At 35.3% G+C, this 16,390-nt stretch overlaps 1 long non-coding RNA gene across 1 annotated transcript in view; it reads left to right on the top strand.

The window, feature by feature from the left end:
• The window catches only part of LOC116657406, a 20,348-nt gene extending 4,178 nt beyond the window's left edge, over positions 1–16,170 (top strand). The window contains exon 3 of the long non-coding RNA XR_004312487.1: positions 15,481–16,170. This is a non-coding gene — a long non-coding RNA (uncharacterized LOC116657406). The remainder of the gene's footprint in view (positions 1–15,480) is intronic.
• The last annotated feature ends 220 nt before the right edge of the window (positions 16,171–16,390 follow it).

Genomic DNA, 16,390 nt, shown 5'->3' on the forward strand with positions numbered 1-16,390 from the left:
TTCGACAAAGCTTGCAACTCAGAGTAAATGTTTCTAGGTGTAATTATGTTTGTATGGTTAATGAAAGTTCTGTAATCCGCATGCAAACAACTCTGGAGTGAATATTTGTCGAATCCGAGATACATGAAGCGTGTTCGGAACAAAGAATATCACGGTGAGCGAATCAATGTAAAATATATGTCCCTTGTGTAGAACACGCTCCAAGAGATTTTTTTTGCAAAATCTGCCTTATTTTCGAAACTGGCATTTGAAAATCCCTGCAAAATCAGAGAAAATGCTTCAAAGTTTCTACATGCCTTGTTTTGTGATGGAAGTTCGTAAAACCACATGCAAACAAATCTGTGGTGAATATTTGTGGAAAGCGTTATGCATGTAGCGTGATCGTATCACGGAAATTCCTGGCGATGGAGTCTATGTAAATTACACATCTATAGGGTAGAACTCGCTCCAAAAATTTTTTCTGAGAAAACGGCCTTATTTTCAAACTGGCATTAGGAAAAATCTGCAAATTAAGAATTAATGTTTCTAGATGTAAATATGCCATGTATCGTGGGTGAAATTTCTGTAATCTACATGTTCACAACTCATTCGAGAAAGTTTGTTGAAACCATGATGCATGAAGCGTGTTCAGAAATTGGAATGTCACTTTGAGGGAAACTTTGTAAATTACATTTCTATTGGGAGGTAATCGCTCCACGAGAATTTTTCTGCAAATATGCCTCATTTTCAAACCTGGCATTAGGAAAATGTTTCGAAATATTAGAAAATGTTTCAAAGTGTCAATATGGCTTTTATGGTGGATGAAATTTCGGGAATCCTTATGGTAACAACTCTGTAGTGAATATTTGCCGAATCCGTGATGCATGTAGGTTTTTCGGAACACGGAATTTCACGATGACGGGTTCTATGTTAACTGCATGTCTATTGAGTAGAACTCTCTCCAAGAGGGTTTTTCTGTGTAAACTGCATTATATTAAAAACTAACATTAGGGGAAATCTACTAAATCAGTATATAAATTTCTATGTATAAATATGCATTGTAAGGTGGATGAAAGTTCGGTAATACACGTGTTCACAACTCATTAAAGTATGTTTGTTGAATCCATGATGCATATAAATTGTTCAGAACACGGAATGTCACGGTGAGTGAAACTAGGTAAATTAAATATCTTTTGGGTACAACTCGCTCCAGGAGCATTTTTAGACCACATCTGCCTCATTTTAAAAACTGGCGTTAAAACTAACCTGTGAAATCTGAGAAAAGTATTCAAAGTGTCAGTAAGCCATTTATGGTAGATGAAAGTGCTGTAATCCACTTGCTAACAACACTGAAGTGAATATATGTCGAATCCGAGATGCATGCAGCGTGTTTTGAACACGGAATTTCATGGTTAGCGAATACATGTAAATTACATGTTTATTGGTTAGAAACCGCTCCAAGAGTTTTTTGCCATGAAATCTGCCACATTTTCAAACCTGGCGTTTGGAAAATTCTGTGAAATCAGAAGAAAATGCTTCTAAGCATCAATATGCCTTCTATTGTAATGAAAGACTTGTAATCCACATGCAAACAACTCTGTAGTGTATTTTTGTCGAATAATTTCTGCATGTAATCTGTTCGATACACGAAATTTCACAGTAGGAGAATCTATGTAATTTACATATCTATTGAGTAGAACATGCTTCAAAATTTTTTTCCTTTGAAACTGCCTGATTTTCGAAACTGCTCTTAAGACAAAGCTGCGAACATAGAGTAAATGTTTCTAGGTGTAAAAATGATTTGTATGGTGGATGAAAATTCGGTAATCCGCATGCAACCAACTCTGTAGTGAATATTTGTCGAATGCGAGATACATGAAGCGTGTTTCGAACACAGAATATCACGGTGAGCGAATCTATGTAAAATATATGTCTCTTGGTTAGAACTGGCTCAAAGAGATTTTTCTGCGAAATCTACCTCATTTTCGAAACTGGAAATTGAAAATCTCTGCAAAATCAGAGAAAATGCTTCAAAGTGTCAATATGGCTTTTATGGTGGATGAAAGTTCGGTAATCCTTATGCTAACAACTCAGTAGTGAATATTTGTCGAATCTGAGATCCATGAAGTGTGTTCGGAACAGGAATTTCACGATGACGGGTTCTATGTAAATTGCATATCTATTTGGTAGAACTCTCTCAAAGGGGATTTTTCTGTGTAAACTGCATTATATTAAAAACTAACATTAGGGGAAATCTACTAAATCAGTATAAAAATTTCTATGTATAAATATGCATTGTAAGGTGGATGAAAGTTCGGTAATACACGTGTTCACAACTCATTAAAGAATGTTTGTTGAATACGTGATGCATATAACGTGTTCAGAACACGGAATGTCACGGTGAGTGAAACTAGGGAAATTACATATCTTTTGGGTACAACTCGCTCCAACAGCATTTTTCTGCCAAATTTGCCTCATTTTCAGTCCTGGCATAAAATCTAAGCTGTGAAATCTGAGAAAATTCTTCAAAGTGTCAGTAAGCCGTGTGTGGTGAATGAAAGTACTGTAATCCACATGCTAACAACACTGTAGTGAATATTTTTCGAACCCGAGATGCATGTAGCGTGTTCGGAACGCGGAATTGCACGATGAGCGAATGCATTTATTACAACTCTATTGGTTAGAACGTGCTCCAAGAATATTTTGCCGTGAAATCTGCCTCATTTTCGAAACTGGCGTTTAGAAAATTCTGTGAAATCAGAGAAAATGCTTCTAAGCATCAATATGCCTTGTATTGTGATGAAAGTCCTGTAATCCACATGCAAAAAAATCTGTAGGGTATTTTTCTCGAATGCGTTCTGCATGTAGCGTGTTTGATACACGTAATTTCACAGCAGGAGAATATATATAATTTACATATCTATTGAGTAGAACATGCTCCAAAAGTTTTTTTCCTTTGAAAAATGCCTGATTTTCGAAACTTGCTATTCGTGGACAAAGCTGCGAACTCAGAGTAAATGTTTCTAAGTGTAATATGACTTGTATGGTGGATGAAAGTTCGGTAATCCGCATGCAACAACTCTTGGAGTGAATATTTGTCAAATCCGAGATACATTGAAGCGTGTTCGGAACACAGAATATCACGGTGAGCGAATCAATGTAAAATACATGTGCCTTGTGTAGAACACGCTCCAAGAGATTTTTTTCTGCGAAATCTGCCTCATTTTCGAAACTGGCATTTGAAAATCCCTGCAAAATCAGAGAAAATGCTTCAAAGTTTCAATATGCTTTTTTTTGTGATGGAAGTTCGTAAAAACACATGCAAACAAATCTGTGGTGTATATTTGTAGAAAGCGTTATGCATGTAGCGTGATCGTATCACGGAAATTCCCAGGGATGGAATCTATGTAAATTACACATATATTGGGTAGATCACGCTCCAAAATTTTTTTCTGAGAAAACGGCCTGATTTTCGAAACTGGCATTAGGAAAAAGCTGCAAATTCAGAATTAATGTTTCTAAGTGTAAATATGCCATGTATGGTGGATGAAAGTTCTGTAATCTACATGTTCACAACTCATTTGAGAAAGTTTGTTGAAACCATGATGTATGAAGCGTGTTCAGAAATTGGAATGTCACTGTGAGGGAAACTTTGTAAATTATATTTTTATTGGGAAGTACTCGCTCCACGAGTATTTTTCTGCGAATATGACTCATTTTAAAACCTGGCATTAGGAAAAAGTTTCAAAATATGAGAAAATGTTTCAAAGTGTCAATATGGCTTTTATGATGGATGAAATTTCGGTAATCCTTATGCTAACAACTCTGTAGTGAATATTTGTCGAATCCGTGATGCATGTAGGTTTTCGGAACACGGAATTTCACGATGACGGGTTCTATGTTAATTGCATGTCTATTGAGTAGAAACTCTCTCCAAGAGGGTTTTTCTGTGTAAACTGCATTATATTAAAAACTAACATTAGGGGAAATCTACTAAATCAGTATATAAATTTCTATGTATAAATATGCATTGTAAGGTGGATGAAAGTTCGGTAATACACGTGTTCACAACTCATTAAAGTATGTTTGTTGAATCCATGATGCATATAAAGTGTTCAGAAAAACGGAATGTCACGGTGAGTTAAAACTAGGTAAATTACATATCTTTGGGTACAACTCGCTCCAGGAGCATTTTTAGACCAAATCTGCCTCATTTTCAAAACTGGCGTTAAAACTAACCTGTGAAATCTGAGAAAAGTATTCAAAGTGTCAGTAAGCCATTTATGGTAGATGAAAGTGCTGTAATCCACTTGCTAACAACACTGAAGTGAATATATGTCGAATCCGAGATGCATGCAGCGTGTTTGGAACACGGAATTTCACGGTTAGCGAATCCATGTAAATTACATGTTTATTGGTTAGAACCCGCTCCAAGAGTTTTTTGCCGTGAAATCTGACTCATTTTCAAAACTGGCATTAGGAAAAGTTTCAAAATATGAGAAAATGCTTCAAAGTGTCAATATGGCTTTTATGATGGATGAAATTTCGGTAATCCTTAAGCTAACAACTGTGAAGTGTATATTAGTCGAATCTGAGATGCATGGAGCGTGTTCGGAACACGGAATTTCATGGTGAGCGAATCCATGTAAATTAAATGTCTATTGTTTAGAAAAAGCCTCCAAGAGCTTTTTGCCGTGAAATCTGCCTCATTTTCGAAACTGGCATTTGGAACATTCTGTGAAATCAGAAAAATGCTTCTAAGCAACAATATGCCTTTTTTTGTGATGAAAGTCTTGTAATCCACATGCAAAAAACTCTGTAGTGTATTTTTTGTCGAATAATTTCTGCATGTAGCGTGTTCGATACACGTAATTTCACAGTAGGAGAATCTATGTAATTTACATATCTATTGAGTAGAACATGCTCCAACATTTTTTTCCTTTGAAAACTGCCTGATTTTCGAAACTGCTATTAGGACAATGCTGCGAACATAGAGTAAATGTTTCTAGGTGTAAATATGACTTGTATGGTGGATGAAAATTCGGTAATCTGCATGCAACCAACTCTGTAGTGAATATTTTTCGAATCCGAGATACATGAAGCACGTTCAGAGCACGGAATTACATGGTGAGCGAATCCATGTAAATTACAAGTCTATTGGTTAGAACGTGCTCCATGAATTTTTTGCCGTGAATCTGGCTCATTTTCGAAACTGGCGTTTGGAAAATACTGTGAAATCAGAGAAACTGCTTCTAAGCATCAATATGCCTTGTATTGTGATGAAAGTCCTGTAATTCACGTGCAAACAACTCTGTAGAGTATTTTTCTCGAATCCTTTCTACATGTAGCGTGTTCGATACACGTAATTTCACAGCAGGAGAATATATATAATTTACATATCTATTGAGTAGAACATGCTCCAAAAGTTTTTCCTTTGAAAAATGCCTGATTTTCGAAACTGCTATTCGGACAAAGCTGCGAACTCAGAGTAAATGTTTCTAGGTGTAATTATGTTTGTATGGTTAATGAAAGTTCTGTAATCCGCATGCAAACAAACTCTGGAGTGAATATTTGTCGAATCCGAGATACATGAAGCGTGTTCGGAACAAAGAATATCACGGTGAGCGAATCAATGTAAAATATATGTCCCTTGTGTAGAACCACGCTCCAAGAGATTTTTTTTTGCAAAATCTGCCTTATTTTCGAAACTGGCATTTTGAAAATCCCTGCAAATCAGAGAAAATGCTTCAAAGTTTCTACATGCCTTGTTTTGTGATGGAAGTTCGTAAAACCACATGCAAACAAATCTGTGGTGAATATTGTGGAAAGCGTTATGCATGTAGCGTGATCGTATCACGGAAATTCCTGGCGATGGAGTCTATGTAAATTACACATCTATAGGGTAGAACTCGCTCCAAAAATTTTTTCTGAGGAAAAACGGCCTTATTTCAAACTGGCATTAGGAAAAATCTGCAAATTAAGAATTAATGTTCTAGATGTAAATATGCCATGTATCGTGGGTGAAATTTCTGTAATCTACATGTTCACAACTCATTCGAGAAAGTTTGTTGAAACCATGATGCATGAAGCGTGTTCAGAAATTGGAATGTCACTTTGAGGGAAAACTTTGTAAATTACATTTCTATTGGGAGGTAATCGCTCCACGAGAATTTTTCTGCAAATATGCTCATTTTCAAACCTGGCATTAGGAAAATGTTTCGAAATATTAGAAAAGTTTCAAAGTGTCCAATATGGCTTTTATGGTGGATGAAATTTCGGGAATCCTTATGGTAACAACTCTGTAGTGAATATTTGTCGAATCCGTGATGCATGTAGGTTTTTCGGAACACGGAATTTCACGATGACGGGTTCTATGTTAACTGCATATCTATTGAGTAGAACTCTCTCCAAGAGGGTTTTTTCTGTGTAAACTGCATTATATTAAAAACTAACATTAGGGGAATCTACTAAATCAGTATATAAATTTCTATGTATAAATATGCATTGTAAGGTGATGAAAGTTCGGTAATACACGTGTTCACAACTCATTAAAGTATGTTTGTTGAATCCATGATGCATATAAATTGTTCAGAACACGGAATGTCACGGTGAGTGAAACTAGGTAAATTAAATATCTTTTGGGTACAACTCGCTCCAGGAGCATTTTAGACCACATCTGCCTCATTTTAAAAACTGGCGTTAAAACTAACCTGTGAAATCTGAGAAAAGTATTCAAAGTGTCAGTAAGCCATTTATGGTAGATGAAAGTGCTGTTAATCCACTTGCTAACAACACTGAAGTGAATATATGTCGAATCCGAGATGCATGCAGCGTGTTTTGAACACGGAATTTCATGGTTAGCGAATACATGTAAATTACATGTTTATTGGTTAGAAACCGCTCCAAGAGTTTTTTGCCATGAAATCTGCCACATTTTCAAACTGGCGTTTGGAAAATTCTGTGAAATCAGAGAAAATGCTTCTAAGCATCAATATGCCTTCTATTGTAATGAAAGACTTGTAATCCACATGCAAACAACTCTGTAGTGTATTTTGTCGAATAATTTCTGCATGTAATCTGTTCGATACACGAAATTTCACAGTAGGAGAATCTATGTAATTTACATATCTATTGAGTAGAACATGCTTCAAATTTTTTTCCTTTGAAAACTGCCTGATTTTCGAAACTGCTCTTAAGACAAAGCTGCGAACATAGAGTAAATGTTTCTAGGTGTAAAAATGATTTGTATGGTGGATGAAAATTCGGTAATCCGCATGCAACCAACTCTGTAGTGAATATTTGTCGAATGCGAGATACATGAAGCGTGTTTCGAACACAGAATATCACGGTGAGCGAATATGTAAAATATATGTCTCTTGGTTAGAACTGGCTCAAAGAGATTTTTCTGCGAAATCTACCTCATTTTCGAAACTAATTGAAAATCTCTGCAAAATCAGAGAAAATGCTTCAAAGTGTCAATATGGCTTTTATGGTGGATGAAAGTTCGGTAATCCTTATGCTAACAACTCAGTAGTGAATATTTGTCGAATCTGAGATCCATGAAGTGTGTTCGGAAACAGGAATTTCACGATGACGGGTTCTATGTAAATTGCATATCTATTTGGTAGAACTCTTCTCAAAGGGGTATTTTTCTGTGTAAACTGCATTATATTAAAAACTAACATTAGGGGAAATCTACTAAATCAGTATAAAAATTTCTATGTATAAATATGCATTGTAAGTGGATGAAAGTTCGGTAATACACGTGTTCACAACTCATTAAAGAATGTTTTGTTGAATACGTGATGCATATAACGTGTTCAGAACAAGGAATGTCACGGTGAGTGAAACTAGGGAAATTACATATCTTTGGGTACAACTCGCTCCAACAGCATTTTTCTGCCAAATTTGCCTCATTTTCAGTCCTGGCATAAAATCTAAGCTGTGAAATCTGAGAAAATTCTTCAAAGTGTCAGTAAGCCGTGTGTGGTGAATGAAAGTACTGTAATCCACATGCTAACAACACTGTAGTGAATATTTTTCGAATCCGAGATGCATGTAGCGTGTTCGGAACGCGGAATTGCACGATGAGCGAATGCATTTATTACAACTCTATTGGTTAGAACGTGCTCCAAGAATATTTTGCCGTGAAATCTGCCTCATTTTCGAAACTGGCGTTTAGAAAATTCTGTGAAATCAGAGAAAATGCTTCTAAGCATCAATATGCCTTGTATTGTGATGAAAGTCCTGTAATCCACATGCAAAAAAATCTGTAGGGTATTTTTCTCGAATGCGTTCTGCATGTAGCGTGTTGATACACGTAATTTCACAGCAGGAGAATATATTATAATTTACATATCTATTGAGTAGAACATGCTCCAAAAAGTTTTTTCCTTTGAAAAATGCCTGATTTTCGAAACTGCTATTCGGACAAAGCTGCGAACTCAGAGTAAATGTTTCTAAGTGTAAATATGACTTGTATGGTGGATGAAAGTTCGGTAATCCGCATGCAAACAACTCTGGAGTGAATATTTGTCAAATCCGAGATACATGAAGCGTGTTCGAACACAGAATATCACGGTGAGCGAATCAATGTAAAATACATGTTGCCTTGTGTAGAACACGCTCCAAGAGATTTTTCTGCGAAATCTGCCTCCATTTTCGAAACTGGCATTTGAAAATCCCTGCAAAATCAGAGAAAAATGCTTCAAAGTTTTCAATACTTTTTTTTGTGATGGAAGTTCGTAAAAACACATGCAAACAAATCTGTGTGTATATTTGTAGAAAGCGTTATGCATGTAGCGTGATCGTATCACGGAAATTCCCAGGGATGGAATCTATGTAAATTACACATATATTGGGTAGATCACGCTCCAAAATTTTTTTCTGAGAAAACGGCCTGATTTTCGAAACTGGCATTAGGAAAAAGCTGCAAATTCAGAATTAATGTTTCTAAGTGTAAATATGCCATGTATGGTGGATGAAAGTTCTGTAATCTACATGTTCACAACTCATTTGAGAAAGTTTGTTGAAACCCTGATGTATGAAGCGTGTTCAGAAATTGGAATGTCACTGTGAGGGAAACTTTGTGTAAATTATATTTTATTGGGAAGTACTCGCTCCACGAGTATTTTTCTGCGAATATGACTCATTTTAAAACCTGGCATTAGGAAAAAGTTTCAAAATATGAGAAAATGTTTCAAAGTGTCAATATGGCTTTTATGATGGATGAAATTTCGGTAATCCTTATGCTAACAACTCTGTAGTGAATATTTGTCGAATCCGTGATGCATGTAGGTTTTTCGGACACACGGAATTTCACGATGACGGGTTCTATGTTAATTGCATGTCTATTGAGTAGAACTCTCTCCAAGAGGGTTTTTCTGTGTAACTGCATTATATTAAAAACTAACATTAGGGGAAATCTACTAAATCAGTATATAAATTTCTATGTATAAATATGCATTGTAAGGTGGATGAAAGTTCGGTAATACCGTGTTCACAACTCATTAAGTATGTTTGTTGAATCCATGATGCATATAAAGTTGTTCAGAAAACGGAATGTCACGGTGAGTTAAACTAGGTAAATTACATATCTTTTGGGTACAACTCGCTCCAGGAGCATTTTTAGACCAAATCTGCCTCATTTTCAAAACTGGGCGTTAAAACTAACCTGTGAAATCTGAGAAAAGTATTCAAAGTGTCAGTAAGCCATTTATGGTAGATGAAAGTGCTGTAATCCACTTGCTAACAACACTGAAGTGAATATATGTCGAATCCGAGATGCATGCAGCGTGTTGGAACACGGAATTTCACGGTTAGCGAATCCATGTAAATTACATGTTTATTGGTTAGAACCCGCTCCAAGAGTTTTTGCCGTGAAATCTGACTCATTTTCAAAACTGGCATTAGGAAAAAGTTTCAAATATGAGAAAATGCTTCAAAGTGTCAATATGGCTTTTATGATGGATGAAATTTCGGTAATCCTTAAGCTAACAACTGTGAAGTATATTAGTCGAATCTGAGATGCATGGAGCGTGTTCGGAACCGGAATTCATGGTGAGCGAATCCATGTAAATTAAATGTCTATTGTTTAGAAAAAGCTCCAAGAGCTTTTTGCCGTGAAATCTGCCTCATTTTCGAAACTGGCTTTGGAACATTCTGTGAAATCAGAAAAAATGCTTCTAAGCAACAATATGCCTTTTTTGTTGTGATGAAAGTCTTTGTAATCCACATGCAAAAAACTCTGTAGTGTATTTTTGTCGAATAATTTCTGCATGTAGCGTGTTCGATTACACGTATTGCACAGCAGGAGAATCTATGTAATTTACATATCTATTGAGTAGAAATGCTCCAACATTTTTTTCCTTTGAAACTGCCTGATTTTCGAAACTGCTATTAGGACAATGCTGCGAACAGAGGGTAAATGTTTCTAGGTGTAAATATGACTTGTATGGTGGATGAAATTCGGTAATCACTGCAATGCAACCAACTCTGTAGTGAATATTTTTCAAATCCGAGATACATGAAGTTTGTTTTGAACACAGAATGATCAACGGTGAGCGAATCTATGTAAAATATATTTCCCTTGGTAGAAATGGCTCAAGAGATTTTCTGTGAAATCTACCTCATTTTCGAACCTGGCAATTGAAAATCTCTGCAAAATCAGAGAAAATGCTTCAAAGTGTCAATATGGCTTTTATGTGGAGATGAAAGTTCGGTAATCCTTATGCTAACAACTCAGTAGTGAATATTTGTCGAATCCGAGATCCATGAAGCGTGTTCGGAACAGGAATTTCACGATGACGGGGTTCTATGTAAATTGCATATCTATGGGTAGAGCTCCCTCCAAGGTGTTTTTCTGTGTAAACTGCATTATATTAAAACTAACATTAGGGGAAATCTACTAAATCAGTATTAAATTTCCTATGTATAAATATGCATTGTAAGGTGGATTAAAGTTCGGTAATACACGTGTTCACAACTCATTAAGAATATATCCTAAATCCGTGATGCATATAACTTGTTCAGAGCACGGAATGTCACGGTGAGTGAAACTAGGTAAATTACATATCTTTTGTTTACAAACTTACGCTCCAAGAGCATTTTTTCTGCCAAATCTGCCTCATTTTCAATCCTGGTGTTAAATCTAAGCTGTGAAATCTGAGAAAATTCTTCAAAGTGTCAGTAGCCGTGGTGTGGTGAATGAAAGTGCTGTAATCCACATGCTAACAACTCTGTAGTGAATACTTGTCAAATCCAACATTCATGTAGCACGTTCGGAACACGAATTTCATGGTGTGCGAATACATGTAAATTATTAGTCAATTGGTTAGAACGTGCTTCAAGGATTTTTTGCCGTGAAATCTACATCATTTTCAAAACTGGCGTTTGAAAATTCTGTGAAATCAGAGAAAATGCTTCTAAGCATCAATATGCCTTGTATTGTGATGAAAGTCCTGTAATCCACATGCAACCGCTATGTAGTGTATTTTTGTCGAATACTTTCTGCATGTAGCGTGTTCGATACACGTAATTTCACAGCAGGAGATATATGTAATTTACATATCTATTGAGTAGAACATGCTCCAAAATTTTTTTCCTTTGAAAACTGCCTGATTTTTGAAACTGCTGTTAGGACAAAACTGCGAACTCAGATTAAATGTTTGTAGGTGTAAATATGATTGTATGGTGGATGAAAGTTCGGTAATCCGTATGCAAACAACTCTGGAGTGAATATTTGTCGAATCCGAGATACATGAAACGTGTTCAGAACACAGAAACTCACGGTGAGTGAATCAATGTAAAATATATGTCTCTTGGGTAGAACTCGCTCCAAGAGTTTTTTCTGCGAAATCTGCCTCATTTTCGAACCTGGCATTTGAAAATCCCTGCAAAATCAGAGAAAGTGCTTCAAAGTGTGAATATGCCTTGTATTGTAATGGAATTTCGTAAAACCACAATCAAACTAATCTGTGGTGGATATTTGTAGAAAGCGTTATGCATGTAGCGTGATCGTATCACGGAAATTCCCGGCGATGGAATCTATGTTTACACATCTCTTGCTTGGATCTCCCCCAAAAATTTTTTCTGAGAAAATCCTGATTTTCGAAGCTGGCATTAGGAAAAAGCTGCAAATTCAGTTAATATTTCTAGGTGTAAATATGCCATGTATTGTGGATGAAAGTTTTGTAACCTACATGTTCACAACTCATTCGAGAAAGTTTGTTGAAACCTTGATGCATGAAGCGTTTCGGAAATTGGAATGTCACTGTAAGGGAAACTATGTAAATTACATTTCTATTGGGAAGTACTCACTCCACGAGAATTTTTCTGCGGATATGCCTTATTTTCAAACCTGGCATTAGGAAAAAATTTCGACATATGAGAAAATGTTTCAAAATGTCAATGAGGCTTTTATGGTTTATGAAATTTCGGTAATCCTTATGCAAACAACTCTGTAGTGAATATTTGTCGAATCCATGATGCATGTAGGTTTTTCGGAGCACGGAATTTCACGATGATGGGTTCTATGTAAATTGCATGTCTATTGGGTGGAACTCACTCCAAGAGGATTTTTCTGTGTAAACTGCATTATTTCAAAAACTGACATTAGGAGAAATTTACTAAATCATATTAAACTTTCTATGTATGTATTTGCATTGTAAGGTGGATGAATGTTCGGTAATACACATGTTCACAACTCATTAAATGTTTGTTGAATCCGTGATGCATATAACGTGTTCAGAACACGGAATGTCACGGTGAGTGAAACTAGGTAAATTACATATCTTTTGGGTACAACTCGCTCCAAGAGCATTTCTCTGCCAAATCTGCCTCATTTCAAAACTGGCGTTAAAACTAACCTCTGAAATCTGAGAAAATTTTCAAAATGTCAGTAAGCCTTGTATGGTGAATGAAAGTGCTGTAATCCACTTGCTAACAACTCTGTAGTGAATATTATTCTAATACGAGATGTATGCAGCATGTTCGGTACACGGAATTTCAGAGTGAGCGAATCCAAAAGCAGTTGCTCAAAGACTTTAAGATATTCACTAGCTATATCCAGTTTACAGGAAAGAATTAAGTTTTCTGAATCTTAAAAAAAAAATATACTGCTGAAAATGAAGTTCTGTCATATCTGTTGACCATAACTATAAAGGCTCTAAATTAATGCTCCCTTTACTGTTTTCCTCCCAGCATAGGCCATGATCATTGCTTTCACACCAGACACGATCTCCTGCCCAGTGTATCACTGGTCCTTCTCTGTCCCACTCTAGGGGGACCACCTGCATGACACCATGGAGTGATACATCAACAAAACACTCTGCTAGTTCAGCATCATGGACTTCAAAAGCAGAGGCAAGGAAAATCCATACATTAGGGTTAATAACCATACCTCATGCAGGTAAGTTCTGTTTACAGGTGTTTAAAATGCTTTTCATCTTTTATAGGACTTTTATTGTAATATAATTCTGTTTAGTATCACAACTGCCAGAGGATTTTTATTTTTTCCTAGTTTTCTTTTCAATTAAACTTAAAAAAGGAAGATATAAAAGTTAATACAGACTAGGGTTAGAACCTTTAAACCAAACCATAAAGCAACATTTTAAAATGAGAGTTTCAAGTGATTACAGGGAGATGTATCCAGGAGAAAACATTTTTTTTTTTCTGTTTTAAATTTGAGTGTTTTATTTTGTGTTAAAAATGTTTCTTTTTTCTTCTTTTTCTCTTTTTAAATGTTTTTATTGAGTAATAGTCATTTTACAGTGTTGTGTCAAATTCCAGTGTAGAACACAATTTTTCAGTTATACATGAACATACATATATTCATTGTCACGTTTTTTTCACTGTGCAAGAGAAAACTCTCATATGTTAGTAGTGAAGAAACTCTTGAGTCCCAAAAAGTAAGACAATTCAATTGTTATGAGTAATGTGTTATTTAAGCACAACCTGATGATCCTGAATGATGACAAACTGGCACAGTCACTTAACAAAGCAACACAAAGACAAAAAATGTAACCTGGTAACCTAGTTTGTTCTCTATAAGTCTGTTTCTTTTTTGTTATATTCACTAGCTTGTAATTTGTTGTATTTTTAAGATTCCACGTATAAGTGATATCATGCAGTATTTGTCTTTCTCTGTCTGACTTATTTCACCAAGTATAATACCCTGCAAGTCCATCCATGTTGTTGTAAATGGCAAATTTTCACTTTTTATGGCTGATTAGTATCCCATTGTATGTATGTGTGTGTGTATATATGTATGTATGTGTATGTGTATATATATATATATATATAATACACCAAGGAACATATGGAAGTTCCATTTTTAGCTTTTTGAGGAGCATCCATACTGTTTTCTACAGTGGCTACACCAATTTACATCCTCACCAACAGCATATGAGGGATTCCTTTTCTCCATATCCCTGCCAACATTTGTTATTTGTGTTCTTTTAGATGACCACTCTGATAGGTGTGAGGTGATGCCTCATTGTGGGATTGATTTGCATTTCCCTGATTATTAGTGATGTTGAGCATCTTTTCATGTGCTTGTTGGCCATCTGTATGTCTTATTTGGCAAAATGTCTATTCAGGTCTCCTGCCTATTTTTCAATTGAATTGTTATACAAATGTAGTTTATAATGATATTTGTAACAAACATCAAATATCCTAAATATATGAAGCAAACATTGAAAAACTTGAAGGGAGAAGTAGACAGCTCTACAATAATAGTAGGAGACATCAATAACACACTTTCAATAATAGGTAGAACAACAAGACAGAAGTTCAATAAGGAAATAGGGGGCTTGATCAACATAATAGATCAGTTGAACCTAAGAGATATATATAGAAAACTCCACAACAGCAAAACACATTTTTCTCTAGTACATATGGAATATTCTCCAGGTTACACTATGTCAGGCCACAAAAATGTCTCAATAAATTTAAAAAGATTGAAATCATATAAATAATCTTTTAAATCAAAATGGAATGAAACTAAATATCAATAGCAGAAGAAAAACTTGGAAGATCCACTAATGTGAGGAATTAACACCCTTAAACAACCCATGGGTCAGAGAAGGTATCATAAGAAAATTTAGGAAAACTGAGTCAAATGAAAATGAAAACCTAGCATATAAAACTTAGGGATTCTGTAAAAGTAGTACTAAGAAGGAAATTTATACCTGCAAATGCTTATATTAAAAAAAGAAAGATTCCCAAAGCAACAATTTACACCTTAAAGAACTAAAAAAGAACAAACTAAATGCAAAACTAGTGGCAGGAAGTTAATAATAAAGTTTCAAGCAGAGATATTCAAAATGAGAACAGAAAAGATACAGAGAAAAATCAATAAAACCAAGAGTTGCTTTATTGAAAACATAAACAAAATTGACAAAATTTTCGCTAGGTTGACTATGGAAAAAAGAGACAGACTCAAATAACTAAAATCATAAATGAAAGAAGGGATATTACAATAAAATTTACAGAAATAAAAAGTGTTATAAGAGCATTATGAAAAATTGTACACCAACAAATTGGATATCTGAGATGAAATGGACAAATTCCTAGAATCACAAAACCTACCAAGACTGAACCATAAAGAAATAGAAAATCTAAACATCCAAAACTAGTTAGGAGATTGAATCAGTCATCAAAAATCTTCCAATAAATAAAAGCTCAGGACCAGAAGACTTCACTTGTGAAGTCTACCAAACATTTACAGCAGAATTAACACTATTTCTCCCCCAAACTCTTCCAAGAAATTGAAGAGGCGGGAACATTTCCAGACTCATTTTATGGTGTCAGCATTACACTGATACCAAATCCTGACAAGGACACTATAAAAATTGCAGATCAGTATCCCTGATGAAAATTCTCAAGAAAATATCAGCAGACAGAATTTAACAGCACATTTTTAAGTATTATACACTGTGACCAAGTGGAATTTATTCCTAGAATGCAAGAATGGTTCAACATACAAATATTAATTAATTTAATATGCCACAGTAGCAGAATAAAGGTGAAGGGAACCCATGATCATCTCAATTTATGCAGAAAGAACATTCAACATAATTTAACACCTTTTAATGATGTAAACCCTTAACAAACAAGAATAAAAGATAACTACTTCAACATAATAAATGTTACATATGAAAAGCCCACAGCTAACATACTGAATGGTGAGGCTGAGAGCTTTCTCTCTAAGAAAGCTTAATAAATAGACTAAATTCTTCACAAGGAAATTCACAAAATACCATTAAATAGAATAATATTCAAGATTATCTATGTCTTTTTTATAGGGTAAAAAAAGCCATCCCCAAAGCAAAAAACTTACACCAGGAACATAATGATAAGAGTCCCTGGTTGAGGAAGCAATGAACAGGAGACTACAGTAGACAGGCTACTA

Source organism: Camelus ferus, chromosome 18 (assembly GCF_009834535.1).
Source record: "Camelus ferus isolate YT-003-E chromosome 18, BCGSAC_Cfer_1.0, whole genome shotgun sequence".
In the NCBI taxonomy this organism is placed as follows: Eukaryota; Metazoa; Chordata; class Mammalia; order Artiodactyla; family Camelidae; genus Camelus; species Camelus ferus.